This window comes from Panulirus ornatus, chromosome 1, assembly GCF_036320965.1.
Source record: "Panulirus ornatus isolate Po-2019 chromosome 1, ASM3632096v1, whole genome shotgun sequence".
Lineage (NCBI taxonomy): Eukaryota > Metazoa > Arthropoda > Malacostraca > Decapoda > Palinuridae > Panulirus > Panulirus ornatus.
This window is the reverse complement of record NC_092224.1, coordinates 85,206,825-85,220,124: the sequence shown is the minus strand read 5'-3', so window position 1 is coordinate 85,220,124 and position 13,300 is coordinate 85,206,825. Positions and strand designations below refer to the sequence as shown.

The window sequence follows — 13,300 nt, the reverse complement described above, 5'->3', positions numbered from 1 at the left end:
GAAATAGGAATAACGTATGGGATGCCAGCACACTGCAACCTAGCTAGTATATCGAGCCTTAGCTCTTGCGTCAGAACCAGTGAGCTGAGCCTGAGTTGGTGCGTCAGAGCCACCGTCAGCTATGTCTGAGCTCTTGAGTTACCATCATTAAGTCGAGCCTAACCTGATGTGTTAGGGCCAGTGTACTGTAAGCCGAGCCTAACCTGCTGTGTTAGAATCAGTGTACTGAAGAAGAGTTGTTGCATCGTAGCGAATGGCCTGAGCCTGAGTTGCAATTGCCAAGTGTCTTGTGCTTGGCCTTTCCAGTGACCATGATGGTACAGTTCCAGACCCCCATCTTGATATCACTAACACCAGAGATGCATTGCATAAACAAAGATTTGATGTTACTTAACATAACTTTGTAATGATCTCACACTACCGTTGTCTGTCTTACTACCTTATAAGCTCACACTATTCTTGAAATACCTAACTTGCCATACACTTCCAACAACAAACATGCAAGATTTATCACAGTCTTTCATGAGCTTTGTGAAAACGCGCGAGAGTAACAAGACGCGATTATGATCAGAATTATGTACGACATGAGCTCCAGATGTTTCCTGAATAACAAGAACAGCAGGTACATAGTATACTTATGATGAAAAATGGTTCGACCTTGCCAGGATTCGAACCTGGAATCTTCTGATCCGTAGTCAGACGCGTTATCCGTTGCGCCACAAGGCCTGTACCTTTTAACATTTTTCTCTCTTTCTCTTTATCTAAGAAAAAAGGCGACTAGAAAAAAAAGAAGACTTCGCAAAGACTTAGCGTTTAGAATTCTGAACAAGTTCCATAAAGTAAATCACGAGCATCTTTTCAAAATATAAGAAAGTACGGTTACCAGGACAAATGAAATTAAACTTAAAACATGTAGCAAGGACGTGGGAAAAATATTTTCCTATAGGTGTGCTGAGCACTTGAAGCAAGTTTCCCTCAGACATAGTAAATGCTATGACTATAGATACCTTCAAAAGCATCAAGACAAACATTCTATAAATTCAGGTATACGCCAAGAAAAACACCAGAAATAAACTTTATAAACGACAGCGTTAACGGGGACACTAAAAGGCTAATGTGCAGCAGCGGGGAGTCACTCATAGCTTAAAACCCTACTTGAGCGGAATTACATTATTTTTGATACAATTTTTTCCCCAGACGACACATTTGTGGGCCAACCAGGCCTCCTGTTGTCTGTTTTTCTCATGTAAACTCGTGTGTTATTTGTAGCTTTAATCAGAAGCCTAATCAAAAACAAACAAAAAAAATACAGCAAGTCTACTTTAAGTTATCTAATCTCACTAAGGATAAGATCACTCAGGGGAAGTCTTAAAGAAATAGGAATATCGTATGGGATGCCAGCACACTGCAACCTAGCTAGTATATCGAGCCTTAGCTCTTGCGTCAGAGCCAGTGAGCTGAGCCTGAGTTGGTGCGTCAGAGCCACCGTCAGCTATGTCTGAGCTCTTGCGTTACCATCATTAAGTCGAGCCTAACCTGATGTGTTAAGGCCAGTGTACTGTAAGCCGAGCCTAACCTGTTGCGTCAGAGCCAGTGTACTGTAAGCCGAGCCTAACCTGTTGCGTCAGAGCCAGTGTACTGTAGCTGAGTTGCTGCATCGTAGCGAATATCCTGAGCCTGAGTTGCAATTGCCAAGTGTCTTGTGCATGGCCTTTCCAGTGACCATGATGGTACAGTTCCAGACCCCCATCTTGATATCACTAACACCAGAGATGCATTGCATAAACAAAGATTTGATGTTACTTAACATTAATTTGTAGTGATCTCACACTACAGTTGTCTATCTTACTGCGTAATAATCTCACACTATTCTTGAAATAACCTAACTTGCCATACACTTCCACCAACAAAGATGGAAGACTTTTCACCGTCTTTCATAGGCTTTGCGAAAACGTGTGAGAGCAACAAGATGCGATTATGATCAGAATTATGTACGACATGAGCTCCAGATGTTTCGTGAATAACAAGAACAGCAGGTACATAGTACACTGATTATGAAAAATGGTTCGACCTTGCCAGGATTCGAACCTGGAATCTTCTGATCCGTAGTCAGACGCGTTATCCGTTGCGCCACAAGGCCTGTTCGTTATACCGATTCTCTCTCTCTCTCTCTCTCTCTCTCTCTCTCTCTCTCTCTCTCTCTCTCTCTCTCTCTCTCTCTCTCTCATTATCTAAGAAAAAAAAGACAAGAAAAAAAGTTGACTTCGCAAAGACTTAGCGTTTAGAATTCTGAACGAGTTCGATGAAGTAAATCACGAGCATCTTTTCAAAATATAAGAAAATACGGTTGCCATGATCAATGGAATTGAACTTAAAAGCTAAAGGGTGTAGTAGGGACCTGGAGAAAAAAAAAAAAAAAACTTCCTATACGTGTGTTGAGCACTGGAGTAAGTTACCGTCAGACGTAGTGAATGGTATGACTATAAATACCTTCAAAAGCGCCTAGACAAACATTTTATAGATTCAGGTATACGCCGAGAAAAACATCAGAAATAAACTCTATAAACGAAAGCGGTAACGGGGACACTTAAAGGCTAATGTGCAGCAGCGGGGAGTCAGTGATAGCTTAAAACCCTACTCGAGTGGAATTGCATTATTTTTTATTAAAATTTTTTTCCCCAGACAACACATTCGTGGGCCAACCAGGCCTCCTGTTGTCTGTCTTTCTCATGTAAACTCGTGTGTTATTTGCAGCTTTAATCAGAAGCCTAATCAAAAACAAACGAAAGAAATACAGCAAGTCTACTTTAAGTTATCTAATCTCACTAAGGATAAGATCACTCAGGGGAAGTCTTAAACAAATATGAATAACGTATGGGATGCCAGCACACTGCAACCTAGCTAGTATATCGAGCCTTAGCTCTTGCGTCAGAGCCAGTGAGCTGAGCCTGAGTTGGTGCGTCAGAGCCACCGTCAGCTATGTCTGAGCTCTTGCGTTACAATGATTAAGTCGAGTCTAACCTGATGTGTTAGGGGCAGTGTTCTGTAAGCCGAGCCTAACCTGTTGTGTCAGGCCAGTGTACTGTAGCTGAGTTGTTGCACCGTAGCGGATGGCCTAAGCCTGAGTTGCAATTGCCAAGTGACCTGTGTTTTGCCTTTCCAGAGACCATGATGGTACAGTTCCAGACCCCCATCTTTATATCACTAACACCAGAGAGATGTATTGCATAAACAAAGATTTGATGTTAACATAACTTTAATTTGATGTTACATAACTCTAATTTGTAGTGATCTCTCATTACCGTTGTCTGTCTTACTACGTTATAAGCTCACACTATTCTTGAAATACCCAACTTGCCATACACTTCCAACAAAGATGCAACCCTTACCACTGTCTTTCATAAGCTTTGTGAAAACGTGAAAGAGTAACAAGATGCGATTATGATCAGAATTATGTACGACATGAACTCCAGATGTTTCCTGAATAACAAGATCAGCAGGTACATAGTATACTTATGATGAAAAATGGTTCGACCTTGCCAGGATTCGAACCTGGAATCTTCTGATCCGTAGTCAGACGCGTTATCCGTTGCGCCACAAGGCCTGTTCGGTAACAAAATCTGCTTCTCTCTCTGTTATATATATATATATATATATATATATATATATATATATATATATATAACGTAAGGGTAAGAGAGATGTGTGGAAATAAAAAGAGCGTGGTTGAGAGAGCAGAAGAGGGTGTTTTGAAATGGTTTGGGCACATGGAGAGAATGAGTGAGGAAAGATTGACCAAGAGGATATATGTGTCGGAGGTGGAGGGAACGAGGAGAAGAGGGAGACCAAATTGGAGGTGGAAAGATGGAGTGAAAAAGATTTTGTGTGATCGGGGCCTGAACATGCAGGAGGGTGAAAGGAGGGCAAGGAATAGAGTGAATTGGAGCGATGTGGTATACACGGGTTGACGTGCTGTCAGTGGATTGAATCAAGGCATGTGAAGCGTCCGGGGTAAACCATGGAAAGCTGTGTAGGTATGTATATTTGCGTGTGTGGACGTGTGTATGTACATGTGTATGGGGGGGGTTGGGCCATTTCTTTCGTCTGTTTCCTTGCGCTACCTCGCAAACGCGGGAGACAGCGACGAGGTATAAAAAAAAAAAGAAATATATATATATATATATATATATATATATATATATATATATATATATATATATATATATATATATAAGGGACAGCGATTAAGGAAGGTCAGGTAGCGGGGGTTGTCCTGGGTAGTTGGGTGTGTTATGAACAACTTTTTCTTACGTTTTCGTGTCATAATGATTTTCTCTCATAATGATTTCGTTAACGCTAGATGGTCTTTACAAGTGCTTGGGGACAAATTACAAATTAAAGTTCTTAGCATTAGCAATTAAGACAGATTCAATGACGTTACGTGTGGCATAATCAGCAGAGAGGTACAAGATTAGGGGATTTTCTAGATCAATGGGGTGCTCATTTTCATGACAATGTTTAGCGATCGCATTTTCGTGGTCATCCCTCCGTACTGAATGTCGGTGCCAATAACATCTCTCCCTTACAGTCTTACCAGTCTGACCTACATAAATATTTTTATATGCCTGGCGTTTGACGGCGTAAACACTCCCAATTGTGCCATGTTTTGACCTATTATTCATTAAGATCTTGCTCAATAAATACTCCCCTCCCGATTCTTACTTTTCCATAAAAAGGAACAGAGAAGGGGACCAAGTGAGGATATTCCTTCTAAGGCTCAGTCCTCTTTTCTTAATGTCCTTAACGCTACCTCGTTAACGCGGGAAATGGCAAGTACGTATAAAGAAAATGGGTATATATATATATATATATATATATATATATATATATATATATATATATATATATGTGTGTGTGTGTGTGTGTGTGTGTGTGTGAGAGAGAGAGAGAGAGAGAGAGAGAGAGAGAGAGAGAGAGTTTGTGTGTAATCAGAAATCTATATACTGAAGACTCCGAAATATAGAAAAAAAAATGTCGACTTGTAGATAACCACAATTCCCTGATCATCTAAGGACAAGATAAGATCAGTTGGGATATCTCAGTGAAAAAAAAAGATGACGTATGATATGGCATCACACCGCATCACAGCTAGTAGGCTGAGCCTCGGCTATTGCATCGGAGCCAGTGTGCGGAGCTCAGCTGAGGTGGTGCTTAAAAGCCAGTGTGCTGAGCCTGATCTCTTGCGTCAGGGCCAGTGTGCTGAGCCTGATCTCTTGCGTCAGGGCCAGTGTGTGAGCCTGATCTCTTGCGTCAGGGCCAGTGTGCTGAGCCTGATCTCTTGCGTCAGAGCCAGTGTGCTGAGCCTGATCTCTTGCGTCAGGGCCAGTGTGCTGAGCCTGATCTCTTGCGTCAGGGCCAGTGTGCTGAGCCTGATCTCTTGCGTCAGGGCCAGTGTGCTGAGCCTGATCTCTTGCGTCAGGGCCAGTGTGCTGAGCCTGATCTCTTGCGTCAGGGCCAGTGTGCTGAGCCTTACCCACTGCATCACGGCGTTATGTGCTGAGCCTGAGCTGCTTCAGCCAAGTTTGGCATTCTTCTTTTCCAGTGATCATAATGGTACAGTTCCAGACCCCTCATCTCCATACCACCTACACCATACATGTACGGTATAAAGTTTTCACGCTCCTTGACGACATAACATTTGACTTCACCTCAACTCGCACTGTCCTGCTCAACCTTACTGCTTTATTAGCTCTCTCACACACACACCATTCTCGAAAAGCCTTACTTGCCATAAGATCACTAATAAAGATATCACAATATTATCACCATCTTGAAGTTAACTTTTTCAAAACGCGCGAAAGTAGCAAGATGGGATTGTTTGGAAGAATTTTATTGAAAGAAACGAACTCCAAATGTTTCCTTTATATAAAAAGAATAGAAGTGGCACAGTACATTAAAGAATTGCCCGACCTTGCCAGGATTCGAACCTGGAATCTTCTGATCCGTAGTCAGACGCGTTATCCGTTGCGCCACAAGGCCTGTTCATTGAGAAGGTACTGATTCTCTCTCTCTCTCTCTCTCTCTCTCTCTCTCTCTCTCTCTCTCTCTCTCTCTCTCTGTATAATGTGAAGCCTACATACACGCTGAACTAAACGAAATAATACGTTAAGTCGCCTCGAAGATAACAATAGATCTCTCGTCTCACTCTAAGGACCAGGTAAGATCACTTGGGGAAATCATGAACAAGAAAATTATATAGGATGACAGCACACTGCATCACAGCTGGTATGTATACTCTGCCTTAGCTTTTGCGTCGGAGCCAGTGTACTGAGCCTGAGTTGGTGCGTCAGAGCGAGTGTGCTGAACCATTTGGTGCGTCAGAGCGAGTGTGCTGAACCTGAGTTGGTGCGTCAGAGCCAGTGTGCTGAGCCTGAGTTGCGTCATAGGGTATGTGCCGAGCCTGAGTTGAGTCATAGGGTATGTGCCGAGCCTGAGTGGCGTCATAGGGTATGTGCCGAGCCTGAGTTGCGTTAGCTGTGTGCCTTGTAATTATTTTCCCTTTCCACAGGTCATGATGACACAGTTCCAGGACCCTTCATCGATACCACCTACACCATAGATGCATGGGTCAAGAAACAAAGACTCCACACTAGGTGACATGACCTTGATTTGACATCTCACACTGCCGTAGTTTACCTTCCTGCGTTATATTAGCTCGCACTATACTATTAATTCTTTTACGTGCCATACGTTCACATTATTAAAGATATGAATTCGATGTCTATCTTTAGGAGCTTCGTGGAGACACGAGAAAGTAAAAAAGCAAATATTGTTTGGATATGAATTACATCTTGTTTCCTCGATAATTAAAAGAGAAATTACGTAATACACTAATAAGGAATTGCTCCATTTTTCCAGGTTTGAAACTTAAATAGTCTCTTTGGTTACAAATCTCTCTCTCTCTCTCTCTCTCTCTCTCTCTCTCTCTCTCTCTCTCTCTCTCTCTCTGTGTGTGTGTGTGTGTGTGTGTGTGTGTGTGTGTGTGCACGGCCCCCTTGCTTGTATCTGTAATCTGTTGCCTAGACACATCTTGAACTAAATAGAGTAGGTTGAAGATAACAGTACCTCTCTGAGCTCACTTCTAAGAACTAGCAAAGATCATCAGGGCAGATCTTAAAGATAAAACTAACTCAGGGGACGTCAACATAACTGCATCATAGTTAATATTAATATGTCGAGTCTCAGCATATAAGCGAGAACCAGTGCGCTGAGAAGGAGTTGGCGTGTTCGAGCTAGCGTGCTGTGAGCCTCACCTTTTCCGTCACGGTCAGTGTACTGAGCCTGAGCTGTGGTGTCAAAGCCAGTGTACTGAACCTTTTGGTGCATCACAAAGTGGGTGCTGAGCCCGAGTTACGTTAGATGAGTATGCCTTGTATTTTTCCTTTCCAGAGACCTTGATGGTACAGTTCCAGACCCACCCTTTCCATACCACCTACACCACACACACACACACACACACACACACACACACACACACACACACACACACACACAGAACAAGTAACAAAGATTTCACGCTATTTGAGGACACAATCTTGATTTGACGTCATCTCACACTGTCGTGGTTTGCCATACTACGTTAGAAGATCACACCAATATAGTCTCGAGAAACCTTACGTGACATACCTTCACACTACAAAGAAATGAAACTGATGTCACCATCTTTAGGGAACTTTGTGAAGAAAAAAAAAAAAACACGGGAAAGTAACAAGATGGGAATGTTTGGACTTAAGAATAATACTGTAGGTAATGAACTCAGATTCGTCCTTCATAATAGGAATAAAAGTTTCATAATGTAGCAATAAAGAATGGCCCGACCTTGCCAGGATTCGAACCTGGAATCTTCTGATCCGTAGTCAGACGCGTTATCCGTTGCGCCACAAGGCCTGTTAATTGCAATGACGTTCTCTCTCTCTCTCTCTCTCTCTCTCTCTCTCTCTCTCTCTCTCTCTCTCTCTCTCTCTCTCTCTCTGAACACTGATGGATGACTGAAGCCATTTCAAGGTCTCTGCAGCTTAGAGAGAATCAATTGCGCTCGATGTGTGGTGTTGTTGCAGAGTTTGTGTTTGGTTCGTAACACGTTGCCTTCAGGTCTCTGCCATACTTTCTGTGCGGATCTCTTGTTGATATGTATCACCAAACATCGTGACAATATGTGACCCAGTTATAAAGTCTTTCTATCCTTTCTGGTCATCATACTTTCAATAATGTGTCTAACAAGCAGTTCGTGCACACGTTGTGAAAGGCTTTCCTTATGTATCTTTTTTAAATAACTTAAAATCCATTCCTTGTCGTCTGGAAATGATCTTTGCTCTGCCGCAGACATAACTGCCGAGGGGAACCTATGCCCACCTGGAAGCCGTATTGACTCGGGTTATAGAGGTGTCAGTCCTCTTAACCTTCGGTTCTAATGCTTTCAAACAGTCTTAACCTTAGGTTCCAATGCTTTCAAACAGTCTTAACCTTATGTTCCAATGCTTTCAAACAGTCTTAACCTTATGTTCCAATGCTTTCAAACAGTCTTAACCTTAGGTTCCAATGCTTTCAAACAGTCTTAACCTTAGGTTCCAATGCTTTCAAACAGTCTTAACCTTAGGTTCTAATGCTTTCAAACAGTTTTCCATGGACTTCTAGAAGGACATAGGACGGTATTTCTACAGGTTCAGCTTCTGGCATTCCTGGTTTTGGTATTGTTACACTGGCCCCCTTGAACCTTTGGGGAAAGGATCCTATGCTTACTATGGCACAGTCGATGCTGATCTGGTGCTGTGGATGGCAGTACGAAGGTCCAGCGAGTCCAATGCCACAGAGATGCAGTTGTTGTGGAGAGAGTCGAGCTGTGGCTGTGGCCTGATGTGGGATGGTTCTCTCTCTCTGCTACGAGTCAGCCAGTCAGTTACTTCCTTTTCGTGATCTTGGTTATAGTTTCTGCTTTCTTCTGGCGTCGTCTGGACCAATGTTTCCCATCTGTTTATGGATTCTGTCGCCATATCTTAAATCAATATTGTTATTGTTGAACGTTCAGATTTTTTAATGTTAGCTCTGTAATCGTTTGACTCCTTACCAGAGTGCTTGATGAACTAGAAGACAGTGAGATGAAGATCAGAACAGTTCTAAAATTTGACTATAAGGACAAGCCAAGATTATTTTAGGATATCCTAAAAAGAAAGAAAACGAGCAGCGAGTTGGAATTCAAACTATTCCCAGGGGTCTGCAGTAGAGATCCTCTCCTCAACTCACACTCCCAGCTGGCGAGTCTTAACTGTTACGAAGGCAGGTTTTCCTCCTCTTCCTCAACGTCCTCCTCTCCCTCCTACTGCCTGCCCTCCTTGGTCGCCATTAAAGAACTAACCAGACGTTCTCCTACACCACACCCAAGGAAAAATATACTAATAATGCTATTCAGAGACATGTTTCGCTAATGACTACATTCACGGCTAATGAGACAGATTCGCTTATGAATGGCTACGTCATTAATATGGACCTATTAATAATTAAGGATGATATTCATATCAAGGGATGGAGTGTTTTTGTGGAGGAAGGTTTGAATGTAAGAATGGATTATGTGGAAGCTTGGGTATGAATGAGAGGCATAAGGATATATACCCAGTGTAAATGAAACAGATGATTAACATGTGGAGCTGTGCGCTGAAGGAGGACTGGCGATTGCGAACACCCGATTTAGGAAAAGGTATATACATAAGGATACATGGGTGACTCGGGTATACATAGGGACACGTGGGCGACTCGGGTATACATAGAGACACGTGGGCGACTCGGGTATACATAGAGACAAGTGGGCGACTCGGGTATACATAGGGACAAGTGGGCGACTCTGGTATACATAGAGACACGTGGGCGACTCGGGTATACATAGGGATACGCGGGCAATTCGAGTTCAAGTTGAGCGAGCATTATTGGATTGTAGACTAACTGCCAAGCGTGCAAATGAGAGACTGTAAGACGCGAGTGCCCTGATGGAGACACCAATGCGATGCAAGAGTGCGCCTCTAGGTGTAATATAATCAACTGGATTGTCAGACGTCATTCGAACAGGAGAAATCTTCAACGTTAACTCTGACAACGTAGAATATACGAGGACCATGTCCACGATCATCACAAGTGCACAATACAATTCTCATCATCATCTTCTCCAGAATAGCACTTTGGTACAATCATCAGACTCCTTATGTGTCTCTTAGTTCTCATCCTGCAGACTGCATTACGTCTCTAGTTATCTCATCCTGCAGACTCCATTACGTCTCTAGTTATCTCATCCTGCAGACTCCATTACGTCTCTAGTTATCTCATCCTGCAGACTCCATTACGTCTCTAGTTATCTCATCCTGCAGACTCCATTACGTCTCTAGTTATCTCATCCTGCAGACTCCATTACGTCTCTAGTTATCTCATCCTGCAGACTCCATTACGTCTCTAGTTATCTCATCCTGCAGACTCCATTACGTCTCTAGTTATCTCATCCTGCAGACTCCATTACGTCTCTAGTTATCTCATCCTGCAGACTCCATTACGTCTCTAGTTATCTCATCCTGCAGACTCCATTACGTCTCTAGTTATCTCATCCTGCAGACTCCATTACGTCTCTAGTTATCTCATCCTGCAGACTCCATTACGTCTCTAGTTATCTCATCCTGCAGACTCCATTACGTCTCTAGTTATCTCATCCTGCAGACTCCATTACGTCTCTAGTTATCTCATCCTGCAGACTCCATTACGTCTCTAGTTCTCATCCTGCAGACTCCATTACGTCTCTAGTTATCTCATCCTGCAGACTCCAGTACGTCTCTAGTTATCTCATCCTGCAGACTCCATTACGTCTCTAGTTCTCATCCTGCAGACTCCATTATGTCTCTAGTTATCTCATCCTGCAGACTCCATTATGTCTCTAGTTATCTCATCCTGCAGACTCCATTATGTCTAGTTATCTCATCCTGCAGACTGCATTACGTCTCTAGTTATCTCATCCAGCAGTTCAAGTCTAGACGACACATTTCATGATGCTCAAATCAAAACATCGGTCGAATCTTTGAATTCTTCAGGGAAAACATTTTCAACGTCACTTCATTTGCAGTGTGCAAATTTGGTAGCTAGAAAAAAAAAAAACATTGTTCCAACAAACCAAATATCGTTAGTGACAGAAGAAATCATTCCGAAATTTTAAGAAGGCTAAAAAAAAAAAAACGAGAAAAAGTAAATATTACGCTCTGACATACATAAAAACTTAAATATGTATCGAAAACAGGTGTATGTATATCACGCGGTAAAGAACGTGTAAACAATGTATATACTGGTGAAACAAGAGGGACCTGTAAACTAGAATGATGATATGAGCAGTGGCAAGATGTTCAGAGATATAAGTGATATATATCTGTCAAGTTATAAAACTTTGATCACGTGAGTGACCACAGCAAATGTAGTTTCGTTTTCAAAACTGATGTCAAAAAAAATAGGATTGGTGAATGAACCTTAATAAGCTCCAAGACATTTTTTTGCAATTAATCACAAGGACAGTTTTCCTTCAAAAGAGTAATTTGTAAACGAGGTTATAAATGTGGTGGGGTTATCATGAGTAACCAGGGATTGTCTCATTATCTCGTGAGGTCACAGGTCTTAACCTGACCTCTCGGGTCAGGTCACAACAGGTGGGGTGATGCACTGTTCCAAAGTCAGGTGAAACTGAGATACAAAGTTTACCAGATTTTTTTTTTCTATGCTGTCCTATGATATGACAAGACTGTACCGGAGCAATTAAAACAGTATATAGAAATTGTGGCGTTTTACACAAGACGCAGACACACATATATACATATATATATCTTTCAAACTATTCGCCATTTCCCGCATCAGCGAGGTAGCGTTAAGAACAGAGGACTGGGCCTTTACCTGACCCAATTCTCTGTTCCTTGTTTTGGAAAATTAAAAAAAAAAACGAGAGGGGAGGATTTCCAGCCCCCCGCTCCCTCCCCTTTTAGTCGCCTTCTACGACACGCAGGGAATACGTGGGAAGTATTCTTTCTCCCCTATCCCCAGGGAATATCATATATATATATATATATATATATATATATATATATATATATATATATATATATATATATATATATATAACTACTTTTAATTACCTGGGGAGCAATTTCTATGAATGAGGGCTAGTGTTATCCAAGTCGTCCTTCTAGGGCTGCACTGTTTCCAGTTAGCAGGGAAAGTGGACTCCTTTAGACTTAAGTTCTTTGAAGACTCCACTTGTATTGATACAGCCTCGCCAAAGGTGACTTTTCACTCACGATGTAACCTATTGCAGCCGGGGGTCGTCAAGGCACATCTCTCTCTCTCTCTCTCTCTCTCTCTCTCTCTCTCTCTCTCTCTCTCTCTCTCTCTCTCTCTCTCTCTCGTACGCTTGTTTCCATCTGTAATCTTGAGCCACAGACACAACACTGAACTAAATGAAACAGCAGTAGTTTGACGTGAAGATTTTTCTTTTCTACCTGTTTTCCCACCGGCGTGTTGCCAGACGGAGTGGAGGGTGGGGACGGAGCCTTTGCTTTGCTCTCCTTTTCTTCTACTGCTAAGAGGGCCTTCCCCACCTTTTTTTTTCTAAAAGTTAAGGCCAGACCACCTTGCTTGGTCCTTGGGTCTGTGTGGGTCTGTGCATCTTTGCAACACTTCCCTTCTCCCTGTGTAGGGTACTTCACTCTGCGTGCATGAACACTCTTCTTTCCCTGTATTCGATCCTTCTCTTGACAGGAGGACCTCCATGTATACAAACACTTCCTTAACTCCCAAGTGTACGAACCTTCCCTCCATCGATAATCCCTCCAAAGTATAAGAACCTTCCCTCCACGGCTGTTCCCTCCGTTTGCATAAACCTACCCTCCACGGCTACTCCCTTCAAGCATGAGACCCTCCTATATACACAGACAACCTACCCTTTATAAACACTAAGCTAGGGGTCCACATACACCGTTCACCTCTTGTTTATATATCATACATATATCAAATCTGATCCCCTATATACAAATCCAATTCCTTCACGAGTATATTCAAAGAGTAAATACCTACAACGAAATCTTGTCATTGGGCAAGGCTAACGTGTAGGAACTCCCCACAGGATATTCGAAAACTGAAAAAATCCGTTCGAGTGTATTGAGGTACGTACTATCAGTAGTCGTGTGCGAGATGGGAAGGGTGTGCATTTGCCGACCTAATGCCAGTGGCCCAT

The 13,300-nt window shown here is 42.5% G+C and overlaps 1 protein-coding gene and 5 non-coding genes across 6 annotated transcripts in view; all 6 read right to left on the bottom strand.

Moving 5' to 3' along the window:
- LOC139750394 (glutamate receptor ionotropic, kainate 2-like) overlaps positions 1 to 13,300 on the bottom strand; it is a 690,745-nt gene that overhangs the window by 634,704 nt on the left and 42,741 nt on the right. The gene's annotated exons all lie outside the window — the stretch shown is intronic.
- TRNAR-ACG (transfer RNA arginine (anticodon ACG)) lies at positions 654 to 726 on the bottom strand. Its single transcript has one exon. It is a non-coding gene; the product is annotated as a tRNA-Arg (tRNA).
- TRNAR-ACG (transfer RNA arginine (anticodon ACG)) lies at positions 2,068 to 2,140 on the bottom strand. The gene has a single exon. It is a non-coding gene; the product is annotated as a tRNA-Arg (tRNA).
- On the bottom strand, positions 3,532 to 3,604 carry TRNAR-ACG (transfer RNA arginine (anticodon ACG)). The gene has a single exon. It is a non-coding gene; the product is annotated as a tRNA-Arg (tRNA).
- TRNAR-ACG (transfer RNA arginine (anticodon ACG)) lies at positions 5,967 to 6,039 on the bottom strand. Its single transcript has one exon. It is a non-coding gene; the product is annotated as a tRNA-Arg (tRNA).
- On the bottom strand, positions 7,875 to 7,947 carry TRNAR-ACG (transfer RNA arginine (anticodon ACG)). The gene has a single exon. It is a non-coding gene; the product is annotated as a tRNA-Arg (tRNA).